The sequence below is a fragment of the Trichechus manatus genome, unplaced genomic scaffold, assembly GCF_000243295.1.
Source record: "Trichechus manatus latirostris isolate Lorelei unplaced genomic scaffold, TriManLat1.0 scaffold00119, whole genome shotgun sequence".
NCBI lineage: Eukaryota > Metazoa > Chordata > Mammalia > Sirenia > Trichechidae > Trichechus > Trichechus manatus.
The window spans coordinates 8,780,584-8,806,428 of record NW_004444055.1 but is presented as its reverse complement, the minus strand read 5'-3'; positions in this window follow the sequence as shown (position 1 = coordinate 8,806,428).

Sequence of the window (25,845 nt, the reverse complement as noted above, 5' to 3'; positions counted from 1 at the left end):
ATGATTTTTCCAAATCAATAAATATACCTCTACATTATCAGTTTTAATGACTGCACAGTATTTCATTTTATAATATAATTTACTCATAGCTCACTATTAACGGACATTGTGGTTTTTACAATTTTTTATTATTATAGGTATCACTATAAATATTTGTTTAATTATTTTATTAGGATAAATTCCTAAAAGAGAAATTGCTAAATCATAAGGTATGCATGTTAAAAAAAATTAAAAACAAAATTTCAAATTACTCTTCGAAAGAATATAGCAATTTATACTCCCACCAGCACCTGATTTCTTAAATCCTCCTCCACACTGGAAGGAGTTTTTTAAAAAAAAATTTGCCCAACTGATAAGTAAAAAATGGTAACTCATGTTAATCTTATTAGCAAGGCTGGACTTTTTTTATTTTTAAGTGTTTGCTGCACACTGTATTTCTCCTTTTATAATTGTTCCAAATATTGATAGTATAGGAAGATTAATCCTCCACACATTTACTCTCCCTATCAGTTGCCAGATGCCTTAAAATTATTTATTTTTTAGATTGGAAAATATCAAGTCAAGTTTTAAACCATCACATTTTCCTAATTGAAACCCCTGCCCATTTGTAGTACCCTTCTCTAGGATCAGTTGAGCATAGGTTTTAGATAGACCCTCCTTTAGGAAGGGATGGAGTCCTGGTGCACAGTGGTTAAGAGCATGGCTGCTAACCAAAAAGGTTGGCAGTTTGAATCCACCAGCTGTTCCTTGGAAAACCTATGGGCATTTCTACTCTGTTCTGTAGGGTCGCTGTGAATTGGAATGGACTCAATGGCAACGGGCTTGTTTTGGATGGGTTAGGAAGGGACAGAAGGTCTCTGGGTGGTACAAATGGTTTGCGCTCAGTTGCTAACCTTAAGGTTGGTGGTTTGAACCCAACTGGAAGCACTGCAGAAGAAAGGCCTGGTAATCTGCTTCCATAAAGATTACAGCTAAGAAAACCCTACGGAGCGGTTCTACTCTGTGACACATGGGGTCGCCATGAGTTGGAATTGACTCAAGACAATGGATTTGGTTTTGATTTAGAAAGGAATGAAGGTGCTCTTTAGCTGCCAGACTATTCAGAGATGATGGTGTGATGCTTTTTTCCTCAGCATTAGTGTGCGGGAGACTAGGAAATCTTAAACCTGCCAAAGTCATGTTTATACAACACAATATGAAATGGAGAGCTTAGTGTTATTAAACTAATTTGATGAGTGTAGACGTTCAAAGAGATAATTTAACCACTAGAGGTATACTTTTTTCAGCAGAATTATCTAGTTTTCTTGTCTACAGTTGAATAGATTAACCAGAAAATTGTTATATCTTCAGTTCGTTTGCTGATGTGTTTTGAGGTAGCGATGGTGGTGTTAGGTGCCGGCAAATCAATTCTGACTCATAGCTACCCTGTGTACAAGAGAACGAAACACCGCCTGATCCTGTGCCATCCACATAATCATTGTTACGCTTGAGCCATTGTTGCAGCCACTGGGACAATCCATATTGTTGAGGGTCTTCCTCTTTCTTGCTCACCATCTACCAAGGACTGGTCCCTCGTGATAACATGTCCAGAGTACATGAGATGAAGTTTCAATCTCCTTGCTTCTAAGGAGCATCCTGGCCATACTGCTTCTAAGACAGATTTGTTTGTCCTTCTGGCAGTCCATGGGATATTCAGTATTCTTCACCAACACCGTAATTCAAAGGCATTAATTCTTTTTTGGTCTTCCTTATTCATTGTCCAGCTTTTACATGCATATGAGGCATTTGAAAATATCACGGCTTGGGGCAGGCACACCTTAGTCCTCAAAGTGACGTCTTTGCTTTTCAAAAATTTGAAGAGGTCTTTTGCAGCAGCTTTGCCCAATGCAACACGTTGTTTGATTTCCTGACCACTGCTCCCATGGGCATTGATTGTGGATCCAAGTAAAATGAAATCCTTGACAACTTCAGTCTTTTCTGTTTCTCATGATGTTGCTTATTGGTCCAGTTGTGAGGATTTTTGTTTTCTTTATGTTGAGATATAATCCATACTGAAGGCTGTAGTCTGATTTTCATTAGTAAGTGCTTCAAATCCTCTACTTTCTGCAAGCAAGATTGTGTCATCTGCATATCCCAAGTTGTCAATGAGTCTTCCTCCAATCCTGATGCCCCATTCTTCTTCATATAGTCCAGCTTCTCAGATTGTTTGCTCAGGATACAGATGGAGTAAGTGTGGTGAAAGGATACAGCCGTGATGCACAGCTTTCCTGACTTTAAACCACAAAGTATCCCGGTGTTCTGTCTGAACAACTGCCTCTTGATCTACGTACAGGTTCCTCGTGAGCATGATTAAGTGTTCTGGAATTTCCCTTCTTCATAATGTTGTCATGATCATAATTTGTCATGATCCACATGATCCTTCGCATAGTCAATACAACATAGGTAAACATCTTTCTAGTATTCTCTGCTTTCAGCCAAGTTCCATCTGACATCAGCAACGATATCCCTGGTTCCACCTCCTTCTAAATCCAGCTTGAACTTCTGGCAGTTCCCTGTTGATGTCCTGCTGCAACTGTTTTTGAATGATCTTCAGCAGAATTTTACTCATGTGTGATATTAATGATATTGTTTGATAATTTCTGCAATCTATTGGATACCCTTTCTTTGGAATGGGCACAAATATAGATCTCTTCCAATCGGTTGGCCTGGAAGCTGTCTTCCAAATTTCTTGGCATAGATGAGTGAGCATCTCCAGCACTGCATCTGTTTGTTGAAACATCTCAATTGGTATTCCGTCAATTCCTGGAGGCTTGTTTTTCGCCAGTGCCTTTCAGTGTAGCTTGGGCCTCTTCCTTCAGTACCATCGGTTCTTGATCATGTGCTACCTCCTGAAATGGTTGAACATCGACCAGTTCTTTTTGGTACAGTGACTCTCTGTATTCCTTCCATCTTCTTTTGATGCTTCCTGCATCATTTAATATTTTCCCTATAGAATCCTTTAGTTTTGCAACTTGAGGCTTGAATTTTTTCTTCAGTTCTTTCAGCTTGTGAAATGCTGAGTGTATTTTTCCCTTTTGGTTTCTAACTCCAAGTGTTTGCACATTTCATTATAATTCTTTGTCTTCTTGATCTGCCCTTTGAAATCTTCTGTTTGTCTCTTTTACTTCATCATTTCTTCCTTTTGCCTTAGCTACTCGATGTTCAAGAGCAAGTTTCATAGTCTCTTCTGACATCCACTTTGATCTTTTCTTTCTTTCCTGCTTTTTTAATGACCTTTTGCTTTCTTCATGTATGATGTTCTTAATGTCATTCCACAACTCATCTGGTCTTCGGTCACTAGTGTTCAGTGCATCAAATCTATTCTTGAGATGGTCTCTAAATTCAGGTGGGATATGTTCAGGGTCATATTTTGGCTCTTGTGGACTTGTTTTAATTTTCTTCAGCTTCAGGTTGAACTTGCATATGAGCAGTTGATGTTCTGTTCCACAGTCAGCCCTGGCCTTGTTCTGTCTGATGATATTGAGCTTTTCCATCATCTATTTTCACAGATGTAGTTGATTTGATTCTATCTTTTCTATCTGGTGAGGTTCTTGTGTATAGTCGCCATTTATATTGTTAAAAAAAAAAGGTATTTGCAGTGAACAAGTCGTTGGCCTTGCAAAATTCTATCGTGCGATCTCCAACATCATTTCTATCACCAAGGCCATATTTTCCAACTACCAATCCTTCTTCTTCATTTCCAACATTGGCGTTCCAATCACCAATAATTATCAATGCATCTTGATTGTGTGTTTGATCAATTTCAGACTGCAGAAGTTGGTAAAAATCTTCAATTTCCTCATCTTTGCCCTTAGTGGTTGGTGGGTAAATTTGAATAATAGTCGTATTGACTGGTCTTCCTTGTAGGTATATGGATATTATCCTATCACTGACAGCGTTGTACTTCAGGATAGATCTTGAAATGTTCTTTTTGATGATGAACACAATGCCATTCCTCTTCAATTTATCATTTCCAGCATAGTAGACCATATGATTGTCTGATTCAAAATGACCAATACCAGTCCTTTTCAGCTCACTAATGCCTAGGATATCGATGTTTATGTGTTCCATTTCATTTTTGAAGACTTCCAGTTTTCCTAGATTCATACTTCATACATTCCATATTCCTGTTATTAACGGATGCTTGCAGCTGTTTCTTCTCATTTTGAGTCATGCCACTTCAGCAAATGAATATCCCAAAAGCTTGACTCCATCCACATCATGAAGGCAGCCTTCCTCATTGTATTTGGAGTGCCTTCCAACCTGAGGGGCTCATCTTCTGGCACTATACCAGTCAGTGTTCTGCTGCTATTCATAAGGTTTTCACTAGCTAATTTTTTTCAGAAGTAGGCCTCCAGATCCTTCTTCCTAGTCTGTCTTATTCTGGAGCTCCGCTGAAACCGGTCCACCATGGGGGACCCTGCTGGTATTTGAAATACTGGTGGCATAGCTTCCAGCATCACAGCAACACGCAAGCCACCATAGTATGACAAACTGACAGATGTGGAGGGTAGGAAGTGATACAAAAGAATAATATTTTTTTCCTCCCTCTACCCCATCAATCTTTTAGAATTCGACATACATATCTTAGGCCAGAATAACAGTTCTGAGAGAGATGTTTCTAAGTTGTTTACCAGTTACTGTCGAGTCAGTTCTGACTTAGGGTGACTTCACGTGTGTCAGAGTAGAACTGTGCTCCATTGGGTTTTCAGTGGCTGATTTTTTGGAAGTAGAGCCAGACTTTCCCTTGAGGTACTGCTGGGTGGACTTGAACCACCAAGCTTTTGGTTAGCAGCCAAGTGTGTTAACCCTTTGTACCTCCCAGGGACTCCCTAAGTTGTTTAGAAGTATGAAAAGAGGACTAGCTTCTAAATGTAGATGACCCTGTACCCCATGGCTACAGTTCACTTCCACCTGTTGTCTAATGCTCAAAATTGCTTTAAGGAGGATGGACTTTAGAGCGTTATTTAGGGTTAGGGCCTAAAATTAAAATATATTGAAAGGTAAGAATTATTTTAAATTCATACTGAAATGCAAATAATTTATGTTAGATCTTTCTGAGAGTAGAATTGGGCTCCAAAGGGGGTGAAGTGAGTGATACTGACCAAGAAAAAGAAGAACTATGAAGGAGAAGCCAGGGTTATAGAACAACACAGTTTGGTCTAAAATTCACCTTGAATGAAAGGTTTACTTTTCAGGGGCTTTTCCCGTTGTTTCACTGATATTTGTAATGGAACAATTTGTGAGTATATTAACATTTTAATTACTTCATCTGGCTTGTTTTTCAATAGAATATTCTCCAGTTCCCTTGTGTGCTGTTACTTAGAAGAATTTTCTCTCTGCCTTTGTCTCTCTTTCTGGCCAAACTTGCAGAAGTTACAGTAGGTTTTTAGGGAAAGTTTGTTTTTTTTAATTCTTTAATAGACGTTTTCCTTTAAAAAGAATGTGTGCCTGCTCTTTATATGCTTCCTACTGAGTAAAATAGCCACTTGCCACTCTTGAAAATCCCTGATTCCCTTTTCTCTGCAGCGTTCTTGTCTGTTTGATCAGTGTCCGTTCAGTTCGTGTACTTTAGCTATTTACTCACACTGTTCCTCATGCTCACTGTTTTCCTGCTGCTGCTGTTCTCATGTCATCCAAGCTGAACCCCTTGTTTGTTTCCTTTTCTTCAACTGAAAACCTAACCCACTGACGTCAAGTCAATTCTGACTCATAGCGACCCCATAGAGTTTCCAAGGCTGTAAATCTCTACGGAAGCAGACTGCCACATCTTTCTCCCGCGGAGCCTCTGGTGATTTCAAACTACTAACCTTTTGGTTAGCAGTTGATCACTTTAACCACTGGGCCACCAGGGCTCCGTTTTTCTTCAGGCCCTCCTTAAATCTCTCCCCTGGACTCATGCCTCCTGTATTTCAGTAATACTAAGCTCTCTCTGAACACATACTTCCTCTAAAACCTTTGCCCATTTATGCCCACAGCTGTCCAATGAGTGAACTCTTAAAAAATTGGCTTTTTTCTCCAACTTAAAAGAAACATATTTTCACTATGAAAAATTTAAATATAGGGTAAATGAGAAAATGAAATTCCCTCTACCCACACCCACCCTGCCAGCTTTAATATGCCTCTATGTTGAATGTTGTATATTTTTTCAGACTTTTTTTCTGTTCATATACAAACATCTTATGCATAAAAATTTATAAGATTACTTCTATAAAAATAAGATACTATGCACACTATTTTATAATTTGCCTTTTAAAACTTAATATGTTACATATAATTTTTATTCACTCTTTTTCATGGCTATGTTTTTCATCTGTATGACTGCATCATAATTTATTTAAACAGTCCTCTATTGATGAACATTTAGTTTGTTTTCAGTGTTTGATTGTTACATGTAGTGCCACAATAAACATCTTTTTACATAGACCATTGTGTACATTTCCTGGTATTCTGCTCAGCCCAAATACTAGAAGAGGAGTATCTGGGTCAAGGGGTATGCACATTTCAAATACTGGTAATCAGTGTTGCTGTATTGCCCTCCAAAGAGACCGTACTAACTTACCCTCCCATTGGAAAACCATTGTTCAGTCTGCAAGTCTTAGCTTAAATTTCACTGTCTTAGGGAAGCCTGACTTGTCACCCTTACTACTAGGCATTAATGAGTGACCTTTTATTTTTCTAAAGTGTTTCACCAAAGTGCTCTGACATTAGAGGAGCCCTGGTGGTGCAATGGTTAAAGAGTTCAGCTGCTAACCAAAAGATCAACAGTTCAAACCCACCAGCCACTCTGTGGAAGAAAGATGTGGTAGTCTGCTTCCTAAAAGATTTACAACCTTGGAAACCCTATGAGGCAGTTCTACTCTGACCTTTAGCGTCACCATTGACTTGAAGGCAATGGGTGGGGGTGCTCTGACCTTCCTGTATTTTGGTACTTATCTCATTATTTGAATATTTGTTAAATAATTTGTCTCCACCACTAGACTTTGGGCTCTTTATTTTTCCTTTAAAATTTTTTTCTGATTCCAAAGGTAACACTTGTTCATTATATAAGGTTCCAATATTAGGGAAACATAAAAGAACTTTGTCTATTTTAAATACTCCTTCTCTATGCTCCTCTGTACATACCTCTCTCATTAGCATTTATATAATACCTGATATGCACACATCTGTCTCACTCACAAGCATGGGGAGTTCTTGGAAGGGACCTTGTCTTTTCATCTTTGTGGCCCCAAAACTTAATATGGTACCTGCTACATCGTGCCTGTTCAGTAAATGTTTGTCACCTGAATGAATGGAAAGTAAGGCGTACCTCGGAAAATACGCCAAGTTACACAAGCATCTGTAATAGAGACTGGTGTGACTGCATGGATAGGTTTTTGCTTAGCCTCCTTTAGGAGGAATGACTTTGCAGGCCTCTCCCACAGTATCAGGCCCTCAGCAGAAACTCTAATCCCAATGAAATTTCCCCTCTTCCAGATGATTTGGTTTCATAGCCTTTAGAACATATTCAGTTCCTCTAACAAAGCAAATATAGGAGCCTGAGAAGCAGTTATTAGGTGAGGTAGATTGGTTTACCAATGTGATTTGTTGCTATGTGTGTTTATTAACGCACTGGCTCTGTGCTCTTGCAGTCAATACCCCTGCATTTTGCTGAGCCAGGCACTTTGGTGAAATAAGAAGTGAAGCCCGGCACTATTTAAATTCCACAATTTAATTGAAGCAACAATAATAGCTACCACATATTGAGTGCCTATCACATATTAGATGTTTTACATGTCATTTAATCCTCATAAAAACCCTAAGAGGAAAGTATTGTTTTTCTCCAGGTTCCAGATGATGTTCAGCCACAGGAAAGTAAACTTTCCAAACTCACACAGCTATTAAGTGGTAGAGTCTGCCTTTGAATCCAGATCTTGATGATTATAAGTCATTCATGTTCTTTTTTTAATCCCCCATCCATGTCCCCTAGCCCCCAAAATGATGCTTTCCACTGTGAAACAGGAAAAGTAGATAATCTGATGGACAAGCTTAGAGTCTCTTCTCTTGTCCATTGAAACTGTGTGAATCCTCAAGAAAAATGCCTCATCTTTGTTTAACTTCATTCTTCCCTTCCAAAATCATAGACTTCTGGAGATGAAAGAGATCAAGTTCACCAGTTCACATTCTTTTTGGGGAGGAGCAGGAGACCCTGGGACTACAGTATACTACCCATTCTCACCATTGCAGTGGAAGAGCTTTCAGATTTCACTGGAATGAGAAATCTGGTGTTGCTTTGGATGTGTGTAGAGCTAAATTTTAGTACAACTAAACATCATGGATAAATTATAAACTAGAAGCAGCAACAGAAGGGTAGACTGGCCCATGGACCCCATGAGGACACTCACATCACAGAAGGCCCCCAAAACATCTTCCTACCAGCAGGCTAAACATGATCCTACAGATTTCTTTTTGATTATATTCACTGCATCCCAAATGGTCAAACATTTCATTCATTTTTGTTGTTGTTAGGTGCCATCGAGTTGATTACAACTCATAGCGACTCCATGTGAAAAGAGTAGAACTGCACCATATGGTTTTCCAGGCTGTAATCTTTATGGGAACAGATTGCCAGGTCTTTCTCCTATGGAGCTGCTGGGTGGGTTTCAGCTGCCAACCTTTCAGGTAGCAGCTGAGCGCTTAACTTTTACACCACCAGGGCTCTTTTCTTTCATTTTTACTGACCTGTATAAAAGAGTCACTATATATATGGGTCCAAAACCCCTTATCTGAAAATTTACAGGAAATTCTGTGCTTATCACACCTTATGTTATGTAACATCTGTAGCAGAGCTTGGGATAGCATCCTGCAATCAGAGATGTTAATATATCTGCTATAAAACATATGATTCTTCATATTAGGTAGAGTGAGTTTATTATTTTCTTAGGCTTGCTATAACAAATTATCACAAACTTGGTGACTTAAAACAATAAAAATTTATTCTCTCACAGTTCTGGAGGCCAGGCATCCAAAATCAAGATGTTGGCAGGGCCATGCTCTCTCCAAAGTCTCTAGGGGAGACTCCTTCCTGGCCTCTCCCAGCTTCTGGTGGCTCCAGATGTTCCTTGGCTTGTGACCGCATGACTCTCATACCTGCCTCCATCTTCACATAGCCTTCTTTTCTGTTGTATCTGTGTCTTCTCCCTTTCTCTTGTTTTATAAGGATTTGTCATTGGATTTAGGGCCCACCCTAATCCAGGATGATCTTATCTTCCCATCTTTAACTTAATTACATCTGCAAAGACCCTTTTTCCAAATAAGGTCACATTTACAGGTTGCAGGTAGACGTAACTTTTAGGGGGCACTGTTTCACGTACCACTGTAAGTAAAGGCTGTAATATCTTCATGTCATTTCAGGTCAGGTTTTTGCTACCAAGTGATTTGCACACACTTAGGGAAAAACTTGTTTTTCATAACTTTTTTTGTTTCAGAATTGCAGACAAAGGATTGTGGACCTAAAATACTCTCTTTTGTTGCGCTGATAGAAGTTTACATTTTGGACAGCCAAAAACAAGTTTGAGAAAAGACCTTCCTGCCCCTTGTTAAAAGCAAAATCAACTGTATTTCCATGCAGGGAGCCTGCCTCCCTGACGTTTCAGGGCTACTTGGGTCCTGTTTCTGGGTGTGTCCCCTTGGTGGCTTAGTTTTAAGGTTGACAGGTCTCAGGAGTGGGGAATTCTCTCAAGATGTTCTCCTTGACCCCCACTCCAACCAGTTCCTTCAGCCACATCCCGTTTGTACTCTCCTAAGTGAATCTAGAGAACAGCTAGTTTCCATCATCCTCTGTGTGAGAAACCATCACACCTTACACTGCTTAACAGGCTTCTTTTCTGGATGCTGCACACTCCCTAAGCCTTTGTTTCTTGGTTTTGGGAGCATTTTCCATGGAAACCATTTTGGCCCATATCGTCCCATTCCCAGGTGGTCTCTGAGGCTTTGCCCACACAGTGACACAATGAAAAATGCAGTCTGGCTCACAGGTTGCCTTTTCACGTTTTAATTGCTTATTCTGGTTTGTGGCACAATCCCCAGGATTTTTCTGCAGAGAGGTGGCTTTCACCGTGCCTGGTGACCAGGCTGTTGTTTCTCACTCTGCTCAATGTGAGACACACTCACTTGTTACACCCACCATGAAGCCTCACTGTTTCCAAAGCCATTCTGAGATTGGGGCAGGCCAAAGCCAGATGGTTTGACAAACGGTTGTTCCTGCTCCCACACAGTTCCTTTAGGCCGCTTATGTTCCATTAGCTATTGCTTTTCCAGTCTGTGGAGTATATCAAGCAGTGAATGTCTTCAGAAACTATACCATTAAGTGTCTGCTCATTTTTACTGGTGGCTGGAAAATGACAATCGGTACCGTAAGCTTCTCGCAGCACCTGATTCATCAGAGTGCAGTATTTATGCCATGTGGTTGTTAGTTGGGCCAAGAGTCTTAAATCAGCCTGATGATTAAATTGCCAAGGAAACAGGATCTGGTGAGAGGTCAGGATTTACAGCCTGTTCCCAGACTGTGAGGTTTCCCCAGAATTCTTACTGACACAGTTTACTCCCCTAACCTCCTATGTAATGAACCCCACATACCCCTCACCATTCCTATTTCATATCCTCCCACAATGTGTGTGTGTGTGTGCATGTGTGTGTGTGTGAGTATTTTAAATCAAATATCAGATATCATCTCTTGACCATGGTTTTTAACTGTCCCTGTGTCCTAAGGCTGACTTCAGAAGGGACAGACCCTAGAAGTGCATAGACCTTATACAAAGAGCTGGATATGTGATGTGTGTAAATCTTTGAGCTTTTCTGCAGAATTCATTTTGCTGCATATAGGGATTCCAAAGAAGATGGGCTTCAGGGGTCCATGAACTTCTGAAATTGCATGCACCATTTTGTGTGCATATGTGTATGGACATTTTTATGAGGAGAGGCTTGCACTGGATTTTTGGCATCGTATTCTAAAGCAATGTATGTAGCCTTGGGAAAACTACTTAATATTCTGAGTCTCTGGAAAATGAGAATAATTCTAGATCTTACCCCGTTCATTTGTAATGAGGATACAATGAGAAAATGCTTAAGCTTTCAATAAATATTAGCTGTCATTATTTGAGTCCATGAGCCTGAAAAGGTTAAGATGATGTGACCACCTTTTGTTCCTCAGAATTAGGTAGCAGGTATATAATTAGTAATAATTATCAGTATTTTTATTGCCTTGTAGACTGTACAAAGAATCTTTTCAGTACTGCCTCATGTGATCTTCATAGCAATCCTTCTTGTAGGTGAGAGGGAGCATATTACTCTCCCCTTTTACTGGTGAGAAAACTGAGGTTCAAGAAAGACCAAGGTCACACAGCTAGTAAGAATCAGAAAAACTGATCTTTCTCACAGTCTGGTGGACAAGTAGATCATAAGACAAGCAATTACAATACAGAATATAATGAGTGCCATGACCCTTGAAGTGCAAGATGCCAAGACAGTCTTGGAGGGTCAGGCTTCTTGGAGTAAGTGACATTTAATCCAAGACTTGAACATAGGTAGGAATAGACCAAGCAAAGACTGAGCTGGAAGAGCATTGCATGTGGAGGGATCAGCATATGGTAATGCCTAAAGTCAGGGAGACCTCGGGGGTCAAGTGCCTCTTGGCAGGAGGGGCTAGGAGATGAGCATAGACCTCAGGCAAAAGGACAGTTCCCTGGACTGCCTTAAAAAGGAGGTGGATGTGAGAAGAAAAAGTAAAGAGCAGAGAGGGTAAGTTAGGATTTGTTGACATGCCTAAAAACTATGTAGCCATTTAAAATAATTTCAAGGAAGACAACATGGAAGTGTGTTTGCTATGTTAAGTGAGGTGGACTGTATATAAAATTGCCTGTCTATCATGTTTTCAGCTGTATAAAAATGAGTCTACAAGAGGACAAAGATTTAAAAGTTAAGTGGAAGAAGGCAAATAACTCTGTGTTAAGGTGATAGAGTTTAAAACTTACTTTATTGTATTTTTTGCAAGTTTTATTTTAATTGTTGTTTACAATATTTTGCCTGGGTGGTCAGGGCTCAAGCTTTCAATTGGGCCTCCAGCCTTTTTAGTTAGGATTGATTGATTGGTTATTTCATTTCATGCCTACCTCATTGCAGGCACTATGCTTGAGCAAGTATTAATTGCATCTTTGTGTCCATCCCTGCCTCAGGACTGGCTCAGCTCTCAGAGATCTCAGCCTCTCTACCTGCCCCAAAACACCCCCTTCCCTCCATGCACAGATAAAAACACTTGCTCTCTCACTTACTCTCAGAGATACCTCTAAGTATGAAGAGTTAATACTCTCCTTTTGTTCATCTGAGGAAAAAAGAAAAGGCAGTACTGCTTCCAGGACCTAGAAGGAACGAAGCAGAGAAATTAAGTAACAAGAAAGGTGACTACCGAAATAACTGGGTATCAGGCAGAAATAGCCATTTGCCCTGGCTGATTACTGTTTGGAATCTCGTGCTTTTGGAAAATTACCTGGCTCCTTCTAAGCTTTCTTCAGGGATCAAAAGCTTTGTTTCCTCTGAGTTTCTATGCAGTTAAGCAGTTAGGCAGTTAATTGGAAACCTTCCCTTTCATGCAGGTCAGTGAGAAAAAAGCAGCATGCTGCTATTAGATTGGACACCAGCAAGCAATCTTTACCTGTCGGTATTCTGCATATACGGTCTATGTGCTTCTAAGGTCTGTCCCTTCTGAAGGCAGCCCCAGGACACAGCGACAGTTAAAAGCCACATTTAAGATATGATGTCTGGTATTTGCTTTAAAATGCTCCAACACACACACACACAGACACAGACACACACACGCACACAGTGAGAGTATATCAAATAAGAATGGTAGTGAGTATGCAAGTTTCATTATACTAGTCCCTTTACCTCATTTATGTTTGAAAATTTTCATAAGAAAAAAATTTCAAATAGCATTTAAAAGACTGATAAGAACAAAGTACTTAACCAGAAACAAATGTGAAAAGCCACACATGACAGAACTCCTCCCCGGCTCAGATTCCTTTGGCAACAGCCAACCCCAGATGCCATGGTATTCCTTGGATCCTGGAGTTCAGTGGGGTGGAAGCTGCTGACAGGGAAAGCAGAGGTCCCCAGAAGTGGCAGGTGTCATGGACATTGGGCCTCCCGTAGCTCTCTGAAGTGTTATTTCAAGAGCTTCAAACTCACCACTTGCCCAGAGCAATTAGTTCATTCATTGCTTTTCGTGATGATGTCTTTGTGTTTGGTTAGAGGTTAGGAAATTGTCAGTTCGTTTGCTCTCTCATTCATTCAGCAAATACTGATTAAACACTTCTAGATGCAGAGACTATAGTATGAGGTTTCTGCTCAGGTTGAGGATACATTCCACTGGAGAGGGAGACTGACGATAAACACTTACACACATAAATAAACAAGACCATTTCAGGTAGTGGTAAGTGCCATGAAGAAAATCACACAGGACAATATGAAGGTCAGGGAAAGTGTGAGAACTACTTTAGGTTGGTGGTTAAAGAAGTCTTCTCTGAGGAGGTGCTATTTGAGCATGAATGATGAGAAAAAGCCAGCTTTCTGAGAAAAAAAAAAAAAACAACATTGCTGTTGAGTCATTCCAACTCATAGTGACCCTATAAGACAGAGTAGAACTGCCCCATTGAGTTTCCAAGGCTGTAATCTTTACGGAGGTAGATTGCCACATCTTTCTCCTACAGAGCAGCTGGTGGATCAGGACCACCAACCTTTCAGTTACCAGCCAGGTGCTTTAAGCACTGCACAACCAGGGCTCCTTTTCTGAGCAAAGGGGAACAGCTTCCCAAGCAAAGGAAACTGTGGAGTCCTGAGATGGGAAGCAACCTTGGCATGGTAGAAAACAGAATATGAGTGACACATATTGAGTGTATGGACCATGTTTTTTCTGGCTTTCTTCCTTTTTTTACTCTCTTCCTTTCCTTATTCCTTTTAAAATGTGTTTCTTCACAGAGATCAGCCTCTCTCTTTGGGTTCCATTTTCCAGTCATTTGTCTTTGTGGCTCATCTCTGAGCCCCACAGATGTTCATGTCAACTTTTGTTTGGGGAGTCCTATACTGCTGAACTATACCAGGCTCACAATAAGGGGAAGATTTGTATGGATTAGAGTTTAACGTACTGCCAGCAATGTTTTCATTGCTTCGTAAATGAATTGCAAGTCTTGAATTCAGCCGTCAGTCTTTTAAAACCCACATCCAAATCTCCCATTTTTTGTAGAACAAAATTCAAACTCACAAAAAAAGACCAGACTTAACTGGTCTAACAGAGACTGGAGAAAACCTGAGAGTATTGCCCCTAGACACCCTTTGAACTCATTACTGAAGTCACTCCTGAGGTTTACCCTTCAGCCAAAGATTAGACAGGCCCATAAAACAAACAATAAAACATGTAGCCCAACCATGTATATGACACTAAATGGGCACACCGGCCCAGCAGCAGGGATGAGAAGGCAGGAGGGGACAGGAAAGCTAGGTGAATGGAAATGGTTGAGAAAGGGAGAGTGTTGACAGGTCGCAGGGTTGGCAACCAGTGTCACAAAATGATATGTGTATTAACTGTTTAATGAGAAACTAATTTGCTCTGTAAACCTTTATCTAAAGCACAATAAAAAAAAATTTCCCATATTTCACAAGTTAATTTTTCTGAGTATGGACTTCCTAGAATCTGAGATGTTTAATTGTAATGTAATAATGTGGTATTATTTTGGCCTATCTGCTGTTTAATTTTTAAAAATAACAATTCTCAATAATGAGGAGAGAATGAGGAGATGAACACTCTCATACACTGCTGATTAAGTAAAAATTGGTGTTAGCCTTAAAAACACTCTTGCCCTTTGACCAAGGAATTGTATCCCTAGAAGTTTATTCTAAAAAAATAATCATGGATGTATGTAAATTGTCTACCAAAATCTTCATTACAGTGTTTATAGCAGTTCAACGAGAAATTATGTGCATGTTGAACAATAGAAAAACTGGTTAAATGAATGGTGGTACTTTGATAGAATACTATGTGGCCATTTAAAATGATATTGTAGAAAAGTAAATTTAATGGCATGGAATGCTGTTTGTGTTACATTTTATGTCAGGAATGGATTTGGTTGCAACTAATAAAAGAAAAACAACTATTTACAGTGGTGAAACGAACAGATTTATTTTCCTCACATAACAAGAAGACTGGATGTAGGCAGCTGCTAGTGTTGGTTCAGTGGTTTGGTAACATCAGGACCAGCATATCTGCAATTCCCAGGGCCTTTCTAATGCTTGACATCTCATGGTCACAAGAGGGCAGCTGCAACTTCAGACATTGCATCCAACTCCAAAGCAGAAAGTGGGTGGGGATGACAAGTGCTGCTTCTCTACCTTTTATCAGGAAAGCAAAAGCTTTCCCAGAAGCCCCCTCACTGATGTCTGTTTATATCTTATTGGCCAAAACCATGTCTCATGGCCACCTCTGGTTGCAAGAGATGCTAATGAAGTATTTAGCTTTTCAAAACTGTAGAGTACAGGCAGACCAGGGAGATGAAAGTGAAAGTATTGAGTCAGCCAATCCACAAGGTCTTCTACACACTCTCAAATGAAAAATATAGTTTGCAGAATAACATTTACAACATGATCCCATTAAAATATGTATATAATACAATGGATAAATACATTGATTTTTTTAAAGCCAGAGTGAAATACTCCAAAATTTTATTCCTAGTTGATTCATTTCCTTGTTTTATATTTTCGAAGTTTTCTACAATGCAGTTAAAATGTCTCTTTTTTTAACTCTGTGCTATCAGCCATCTTAAAAGTCCTGAAGGGTAGTGGGATTATGAGTAATGTTTTCCCTCTACTCTTTTTTAAAAAACATTTTCTATTAAGAGCATATATCACTTTTATTAAAAAGGCATAAAAGAAGGTTTCATTAAATTCTATATCAAGGCATACAAAAAGATACACTTTTTATTTTGCTCACCTGCTCATAGTACACACAAGAAGGTGAAACTCAGAGAGGTGAGTGATAAAGGAGCTTGTGCCGAGTCCCACATCCAGTTAAAGGCAGAGCTTGGCTAGGCCCCAAGTGTCCTGGCTCCTAGTTCAGGAATTTCTACTATACCTTTTTTTTTTTTAATTTAATACCATTGCTTTAATTTTGGACCTTTTTCAAATTGAGCATGGACTTGTAAATTCTGGTGCTAACTAACCCCTGCCTAACTTCCTCCTCTTCCTTCTGTATTCTGTTGTCCCTGACAGATGAGAAGTGTCTTCGCCCATTCAAATTGTTGATACCTAAGGTTGCACATATTCGTTGCATGGTCAGTCACTTACTTGTCACTTGGTGGTTGAACAAATATTTCTTGTCAGACACTACACTGCACTCTGTAGGGTTATCAAGGCTGTGACCTTTTGGAAGCAGATCACCAGGCCTTTCTTCCCAGGAGCCTCTGGGTAGGTTCAAATTAATACCCTTTCGGTTAGTAGTCAGGTGCTTAACCATTTATGCCACCCAGGGACTCCAGACACTGTGCTAGGCACTAGAAACAGTAAACGACACAATTTACACAGACTTAGGAGGCAGACTCAGAAGCTTACATAGACTGCAGGTAAGCTAGCAGTTGCAATGCAAAAGGATCCCTGCCGTGATAAGGGTAAGCTTGGGAACATAAGAGGGCCACTAACTTGGGCCCAAAGGGTTAGGTGGATGCAGGGAGAGTATTTCAAGGAAAGTTTGCATAAGGAACTCACTCCAAGCAGACATCTGAAAAATAAATAAATAGACCCTAACCAGGAAGACTATGCAAAGGCATTCAACTGTGTGGATCATAACAAATTATGGATAACATTGTAAAGAATAGGAATTCCAGAATACATAATTGCACTCATGCAGAACCTGTATGTAGACCAAGAGGCAGTTGTTTGAACAGAACAAGGGGATACTGCGTGGTTTAAAATCAGGAAAGGTGTGCATCATGGTTGTATCCTTTCACCATACTTATTCAGTCTGTATGCTCAGCAAATAATCTGAGAAGCTGGACTATATGAAGGAGAATGCAGCATCAGGATTGGAGGAAGACTCATTCACAGCCTGTGATATGCAGATAACACACTCTTGCTTGCTGAAAGTGAAGAAGGCTTGAAGCACTTACTGATGAAGATCAATGACTATAGCCTTTAGTGTGGATTATACCTCAACATAAAGAAAACAAAAATCCTCATAACTGGACCAATACCCAACATCATGATAAACACAGAAAATGTTGCAGTTGTCAAGGATTTCATTTTACTTGGATACACAATCAGCACCCATGGAAAGAGCAGTCAAGAAATCAAATGATGTATTGCATTGGGCAGATCTACTGCAAAAGACCTCTTTAAAGTGTTAAAAAGCAAAGATGTCACTTTGAGGACTGAGGTGTGCCTGACCCAAGCCATAGTGTTTTCAGTTGCCTCATATGCATGCAAAAGCTGGACAATGAATAAAGAAGAGTGAAGAAGATTTGATGCCTTTGAATTATGGTGTTGGCAAAGAATATTGAATATACCATGGACTGCTAGAAGAACGAACAAATCTGTCTTAGAAGAAGTACAGACAGAATGCTCCTTAGAAGCAAAGATGGTGAGACTTTGTCTTACGTACTCTGGACAAGTTATCAGGAGGGAGCAGTCCTTGTAGAAAGGCATTGTGCTTGGTAAAGTAGAGGGTCAATGAAAGAGAGGAAGACCCTCAACGAGATGGACTGACACAATGGCTGCAGCAGTGGGCTGCAGCATAACAATGATTGTGAGGATGGCGCAGGACCGGGCAGTGTTTCGTTCTGTTGTGCATAGGATTGCTACGAGTCTAAACCAATTCGACGGCACCTAATAACAACAACCAGGAAGAGAGGTGCAGAAAGATGAGGTGGGGAGCTTTCCAGGCAAAGGAAAACAATTACATTTCCCAAAGCATGTCTGAGGGCCTCAGGATATTTTCCTGGAAAAGGGTATTATGGTTAAATAAGGTTAAGAAAGCTTAACAGATTCTTGCATGTCCCATTCTTTCTTCAAGTATTTTTTTCCTCATACCGTATTACCAGACTGCTTTTCTGTAGTGTTCTTGGGGCTCTAGTTTAGTTACTCTACTGAATGTCATTTAATGGCATGACAATGGATGGTTGAATTGTATGACATAATCTTATGGGCTAATTCATATATTTTTCAAAATTTTAATTTGAAATATCACAGGCCCTCGTTTTCCTCACTATTACGTTTTAACATATTTGTTAAGCAGATTTTAAGTTTGGAGTGTGCTGAGGAGGTGTTCTGAGGACTTTTTCTAAAAGCTAACTCTCAGTGTTGTTTCGGGTTCATTGTGGAAGGAATGATGAGAAGAAATGAGATGTGCAGGAAAAGAGGGTAAATTGGTTTTTTAAAATTTAGTAAATATGGATTTGATACAACTTTTAATAATCCTGGGGATTTTTTTAAACCTATCTACAGGCTAAGAGGGAGTTGTTGAAACTCAAGGGCATTATACATCTGGGTTTGAAATATATTGCTAGGAGAATCCAGAAAAATTAGAGATGGATGCATCTCTTTAAATCTGGGCTGGCGGAGGTACTTTTGTTCCACCTGAGCAAATTGGCCACTTTGCTTTCTGAGGATGTTCCATTGAGTAATTTGCACCTCAAAGAAGAGAAGCAGGAATGCCAGGAAATGTCTGGATCCTGTTCATCCTGGATTTGCCAAGATTCTTGTCTTTTGTCTTCCACATGATGTTCGTGCTCCTCCCAGTTCCCATTACCATGTGTAGCTTAAGATTGTTTCCCTCCCTTTACTTCCAAAGTAGCTTTCATAGGTGGAAAAAAGTAGGATATTTGAAATCAGTCTGGTTTTGAATCCTGGCTCGTCATTTAGGAATTTTTACCTAAGCACTCTGATACTCAATTTGGTGACATATCCATCTCCTAAGATAGCTGAGTTTGAAATGTTACAACACGTGTGTGAACCTGGTGCATTACAGGTGTTTCTAACAGTTTAAGCCTTCATTAGCTCCCCTTTGCCCATGGAATAAAGTCCAAGGCCTTTGATCAAAACTGGGGCCCCAGACCTTTCATAATGTGGCCTCTCCCCAGGTTAAGCAAGAGACTCCGGTTAAGTGACCTGCCCAGGAGCACAGTGTAATAACCGCTGGAGGCAGATTGTGAATCTGGGTTATCTGTTCTAGCTAGCTCCCAGGCTCCCTTTACTTCTTTACAGCTCCTTGATTCCTCTTCTGTACCTCTCCTCTAGCCACTCCCAGTTCACTTACAGAGTCTTGAGGTGAGATAGGACATACATCTATAAACCTGCCCAAAGGGAATTCTTAAATTCTAAGATATTATCTTAGAGCCTATGCACAACTGAGTGGCATGGGGTCAAGCTACTCAGCTTTTGATTCTATCCTGCAGATAAATTTAGAGGTAGAGAAAAAGCATGAGCGTGTTTAAACAATTGTTTAATGTCTCTGGTGTCCAACATTGGACCCTATATATACAAACACCTAATAAATTATTTTAGTAGGTATTAATGAGAACAACATGCTCACCACTCACTTTCTCCAGAGACTCTAAGAACTTTCAGGAGTACATTGATTTAGAAGATAATGTGCAATTTAAACCATTTCTAATTCCACGAAACAAACAGACCAACCTAAAGAAGCTCTACAGTCTCTTAGCAGTTTGCACATAGGTCAGTGGTGTCAACATTACTGTGCAGGAAACAAAAGTGAGCAGACCTTTTCACCTGAGTGTGGGAAACAACATCTTTCTCCTGATGTTCAGTACAAAGAGAACTCGCCCAAGAGCTTGGTCCTCATGCAGGAGGAGAATGAATCATTTAGCACCTTCTGCTGTGACTCTACTGTGCTGCCTATTCCAGTGGACTCCAAACAAGTGTGCAGATTAATAATTCATGCTGATGATGGCTTGGACCCCTCTAAGCCATCTTCCTGATTCCATCATTGCCAAAGATTGATAGTAATTAGAAGCTGAGGTCTCATTCCCAGCCTTCTCTGCACCAAGCCATAGGAAGTTAATATGGGAGACAGACCCCAACATCTAGGTGAGCTTCCCAAAGGTTGAATTCTTGTTTGTCTCCATCCTACTGCATTGGCTATTTCCTGTTCTAATTGCTAATCCATAGTAAAGTATTCAAACCATCTGCCTTTGGGTACTGGAAGGCCACCTGGTGTGGAGTGTGGGTTGGGGTAATGGAGTGTGTGAGAGGATCCACTAAGCCTGGTATGTCATGTGACATAGGGCTTCTGTGATCCTTGGAAGTGCAAGGCTTGGACAAATCATTTAGCTTTCCTGAACCTCAGCTTCCTCAGCCTCCAAAGCCAGACCAATAATTCCTTCCCTATCTACCTCACAGGGGACGAAGTGATAATATTCAGTACATGTTTACAGTTTAAAGTACAAATAAATGTAAGTTGTTTCAATGTTCCCATATTTGTGAGTTGTCACAGTGCCAACCTTGCATATCAGCCTTCCCAAAGCTCCTGGTCTTTAGAATGGGACCCCAGCCTTCTCCTCAGTCTTTCTTGGCCCCCTTCCTCTAAATACACTGGATGAGGAGAGGTTGCTTGAGATCATGCAATCTGTATTGAGCCTCTGCTTGTGCCAAGCTCAGTGCCAGCTATAGGAGATACAAAGATAAGAGGACACGAGGCCTGCCCTTAGGGCCTCACAGCTGGTGAGGGATACAGATCCATAACCAGAATATTTTGCATTGTGGGAAGGGCTGTGATGTGGTGGCCAGGGTGCTGTGGGGGTGACAGGGAGTCAGGAAATGCTTGCTAGGGTCCTGCAGGACTTGTGGACTTAACTAGACCAAGAGACAGGGCAAAGGCGTGGCCACAACCTACAGTTCCCTTAGGGCTTCGTTTACTTTCATGCTTCTCTGCGTTTTCTAGTGCTATTCCTTCAGTTAGACTGCATTCTTTCCCTTCTTTCCCTATAAAACCCTCCTAATCCTTAAAGTGCCAGCTGAGATGCCACCTCCCTTTTGGAAGCATTCCCTCAACCCAGCCACAATTAATCTCCCCTCCTCCTGAGCTCCATAGCCACCTCTTATATCTCCATTTAGCTCTTATTTCATTCTGCCGGGTAATGCAGCTGTTTATATTTCTGCCTCCCATATTGGATGTATACTGGGATTTTTGTGGTTCCAAAAGAAACCAACTGGAATCAGCCATAGCATGAAAGAGTCATTTATTATCAGAATACAGGGTGTCTTCCTTAGAACAAGACAGTTCCCAGCTCTCTCTTCTGCTTCCCTTTCTGCCTGCATCCCAGTCCACATGGCAGGGCAGATGGCCCTCACGGCTTCAGTTTATACCCCTACTACTCATTCAAGAGCCCTGCTCCAGATCATTTCTTTCCTGCTTGGCTGAGTGGTCGCCCCTTGACCAATTAACTGTGGCCAGGGGAGCAGGGTCACATGTGCACATGGGGTGGGCCAAAGCCCATTCTCGGTTGGGGAGGGGAGCCCTTAAGGGGGTCAGTGTCAGCTGAACTCTGTAGCGTTGAACAGTGCAGACCACTCAGTCCTTACAACTCTCTTCTCTGGGCTCCCACCAGACCCTTGTGGTTTTCTTTCTGCCTGTCTGGCCATTTCTTCTTTCATTTTCTCCTCTGTAGATGCCTCTTCTATCTGTCCCTGATTTAGTGTTCTTTATGATTTCACTTATGCGTCTTCCAATTTTGTTTATTTTCTCTAGATCTCATTAAACCATGACATCATTTGCCATCTATTTATATTCATGCTATAAATAGCTACTGCCCAGATCTGAGTGCCAGACACAGACATTCAGTTGCCTAGTGGTCATCTCCATGAGGTGTTCCACAGTGCATAAAACTGCACATACCTTGTGCCTGTCACCTCTACATGGCAACCCTGTTCACCTGACTCTCCAGCATTTCTGTCTCTGTATCTGGTGTCACCAGCCACCTCCTGGCAAAAGCTGGGGGTCTTCTTAAACTCCGTCTTCTACTTTAGCCCCTAAATCCAATCTGTCAAGAAAGTCTTTCCATTTTACTTCCTAAATACCTCTGAAATCTGTTCACTGCCTTGGCCTTAGTTGATGACTTCATCATTTCTTGCTATCTTGTAACTGGCCTCCGTGTGCCACCTTCCAATTTGGCTTCCATTTTGCAGCCTGTGTGATCTTCCTAAATAAAAAACCTGGTTATATCACTCCCTTGTTTAAAATCATTCAGTGGCTCCTCATTGCCTTTGGAATAAAATTCATGCTTTGTTGTGTGAGATGCAAAACTCTCCATCATCTACCTGCCTGTGCAACATCATCTCTTGCTTTCTCTCCAGCCATCATAAAACATGTAGATTCTGAATATGCCCTGCTCTGCCTTTTTTTTTTTTTTAGCAAATAATGTCTTATTATTTATAAATGAAGAATTAACATAAGAGTGAGTAAAAGAGTATACACCACACCACAAATTGCCAAAGCAAGAAAAGAAAGATCATTAGGTTTAGAGGATATATTTCTGTCTCTGTGGTGTCTATTTCAAACAAAGAGGTTTGCTTTGAAAACGTTGCAGTTGAGTCCAAGGATGGTAACAACCCTGTATCAGACATACCAGAAAACATAAAAAGGCTGAAGGTGCTGACAATGTGATGGGACCTGCTCTATAGTAAACCATGTGTTAAGTCTGTATTGCATATGGAAATCACTTTATCTAAGGAGGAGATTGGAAGACGCTTAACTGTCCATACAGTTGGCCCAGAACAGTAGCATGCCCTGTCCTGGACTGACCAACTCTTGTATCTTCTATTGCCCGAGTGACTGAAATTGAACTTTTCCTAGCGCTGGGAAAGGGCCTGTGAAGCATGTGGGTATACACCATGGGAACAAATTTAGGATTCTGTTGGTGAGAAAGAAGATGGGGAATGTATGTTGACTAAACAACCAACATCCTCTGCCACAATCCTGATTTGGTGTCCCACGATGATCAACATTTTATGCTGGCCCACAACAGACTGGTTACTTCTTGTTATTAGCACTAAGTCACTATTTCCAGAGAATTCTTAGTCTCTATAGCTACAGTTGCCCAAGGTTCAAACTTTTAAGTAAAATCTTCTGCCATGTTCTCTATCTGTTAGGAATATGTTTGGTTGCAAATAACAGAAAAACCAGCAAACAATGGTTTAAACAAATGGGTTTATTTTTCTCATATGATATGAAGTCTACAGGTAGGTCTTTGCTGGCACTGGTTTCAGCTGCTCATCAGAGTTACTCTGCAAGTCTGGTTTCATCCTCATGGTCACAACATGGTGGCTAGAGCTCCAATGCATCGTGTCTTCGTTCAAGGGAAGAAGTGGGAAGTGGGCAAGCGGGAAGGGGTTCCTTCACTAACTCTATCTCCTTTTATTAGGAAAGCAGACTTTCACTTAGGTTTCATTCAGCAGAGCCATGATACATAGCTGTCTGTAACTTCAGGAGAGACTGGGAAAAGGGTTTATTTAGCAGGGCATATTAATGTCCTGAACAAAACTGAGGTTATGTTAACAAAGAAGAAAGGTGGACAAGTTAGTACATTGACAGCTAACAGTACCTGTCATATATTTCATCAAATGTATTTCTATTGCTGTAGCTACTTCTCTCCCATTTCCTATTGCTGAAATCCCTTTAGCTTTTCTCTTTTATGTCTTAAAATTTAAATATATTCTGCTATTACTTTTTCAAAGTGCTTTCTGCAGAATGTATTTTTACATTCAATAACCCTGGTTTTAAATGGGCAAAAGATATTGGTTGGATTGTGTTTCCTGGAACCCATGCTCCCAAATTGCATTAGTTTTTCCACTATCAAGCTATTTAATCAGACATTCATAATGTGTATGCAAGTCTAGTTAATTATCTGTTAATAGTGAGTCTGGATAGTCCATGCCTGATGTATGTGTATTAGAATAACTCAATGTGCATATGGAGATTTTATTTGCATCTTTACTTCTTATGTCAGTAATTCTTCACAATCGTTCAGTTTTATGATGTAAATTTATTGGAATTAAGCTTGAGTAGCTTATAAATAGTATAATTAATTTTTGTTCCACTTCAGTTCCAATTACTAATTGATTTAAACCTACCGCTCTGTATTCTCTCTGTTCCCTATATATTCCCTGGATCATAACACTCACATTGCTATTTTTCTTTCCACTACAGTTGTATGTGAAGACATGAAGCACATCTATCTTGCTTGCCACCTGCTTAGCAGAGTGCCTGGCACATAGTAGGTACTCAGTAAACATCAGTTGAAAAATTTAACTATCAAATGACTCCTGAACAATAGTTGGTTACATATCAGCAGCAGAGGTAATTTCAACTTGCCTCCTAGTTCCTGTGTGCTAGCCAATGTTTTATTTAAAAGAAAAAGTAGAAAGTATAGGCTGTATACTAGAATATATCAGGCTGTATTTGGATATTTAAGTTCTGTTTGGTTGTGCCAATTTTTCTACAAACGTCTTAATGATTTGTAGTTCAATCACCCAGAAAGAGAATGAGTTTGTGGTTCAAGTTCCCAAGTCCCAGAGAATTATCATGATTGCCCTAACTGGGGTCAGGAGCCTATCCCTGCACCAGTTATTTGTGTCCAGGAGGGTGGCTGCCATTGTAATGCTCTTTCTGTAAACATTTAAGTTAGAGTAAAGTTAGGGTAGAAGCAGTGCCTAAAAAATGTGTTTGGGGCAAACAGTCCCAAGGAACTGACAAGGCTGCCTCATCAGTTTTACCATTTGACTGTTTCAAGCTCACCACTCTATGTGTAACACATGCACACTCATGCTTCCTTCATTAATTTACTCAATAGTCATCAAACACATGCCCAGTTTTGTGCTCAGCTGCTTACTTTTTTCTGTCTTACTTGTACTTTCTATGCCTCTGTTCCCTTATCTGAAAAAATAAGAAAAGTGATAATACTTATTTATAATATTGTTGTGAGGATTAAATGAGATTTTATACATACATACTATACATATAATATCATCATATATATTGTGTAATATTATATATAGTGTGTGTATGATAATATATAAATTTGGCATATAAGTATTAATGAAATATCAGCTGTTACAAGTCCACAGTCGCTTTCCACAATTCTGAAATCCAAAAAGTCTGGAAAACCAAAGTTCCTTCATAAATTTGGCAGAAAAAGCTGACCTGATCTGAACTAAATAAGTTGCAAAACCTGACCTGAACAGATGTGAGGATATTCTGTAGTCTATTTAGCCACTTAGTGTGAAAATTCACACATTTAGCTACAGAAATAGCAGTGTGGTAGATTATAGGGTGCTGCCCCAGATCCCACTGCCAATATTATTTAATAATATTTTCAAATAAAAAATTTTGAATTCTGAAACACATCTGTGCCCAAAATTTCAGATGAGGGGCTATGGCTGTGTGTTATCATTTACCAGCATCCTCCTCATTACCAATACTGCACCTAGCTGAATAATTATAGACTCTGGTTCCCAGGAGCTCCCAGAGCACTGAGTGGATCAGTGTTAGCTCAGTATGACAGGGGCTAGATCAGAGACAATCTGGGCCTCAGGGGGCACTCAGGGCAGCCCCTAACTCACACTGGTATGGACAAATGCAGTGGGGTTAAGGAAAGCATCTGAAAGGGGATGCCTGAGGTGAGAATTGAAGAATTGAGGGCCTCCTTGTGTCAGATGGGAAACCCTGGTGGCGTAGTAATTAAGAACTACAGCTCCTAACCAAAAGGTCAGTAGTTC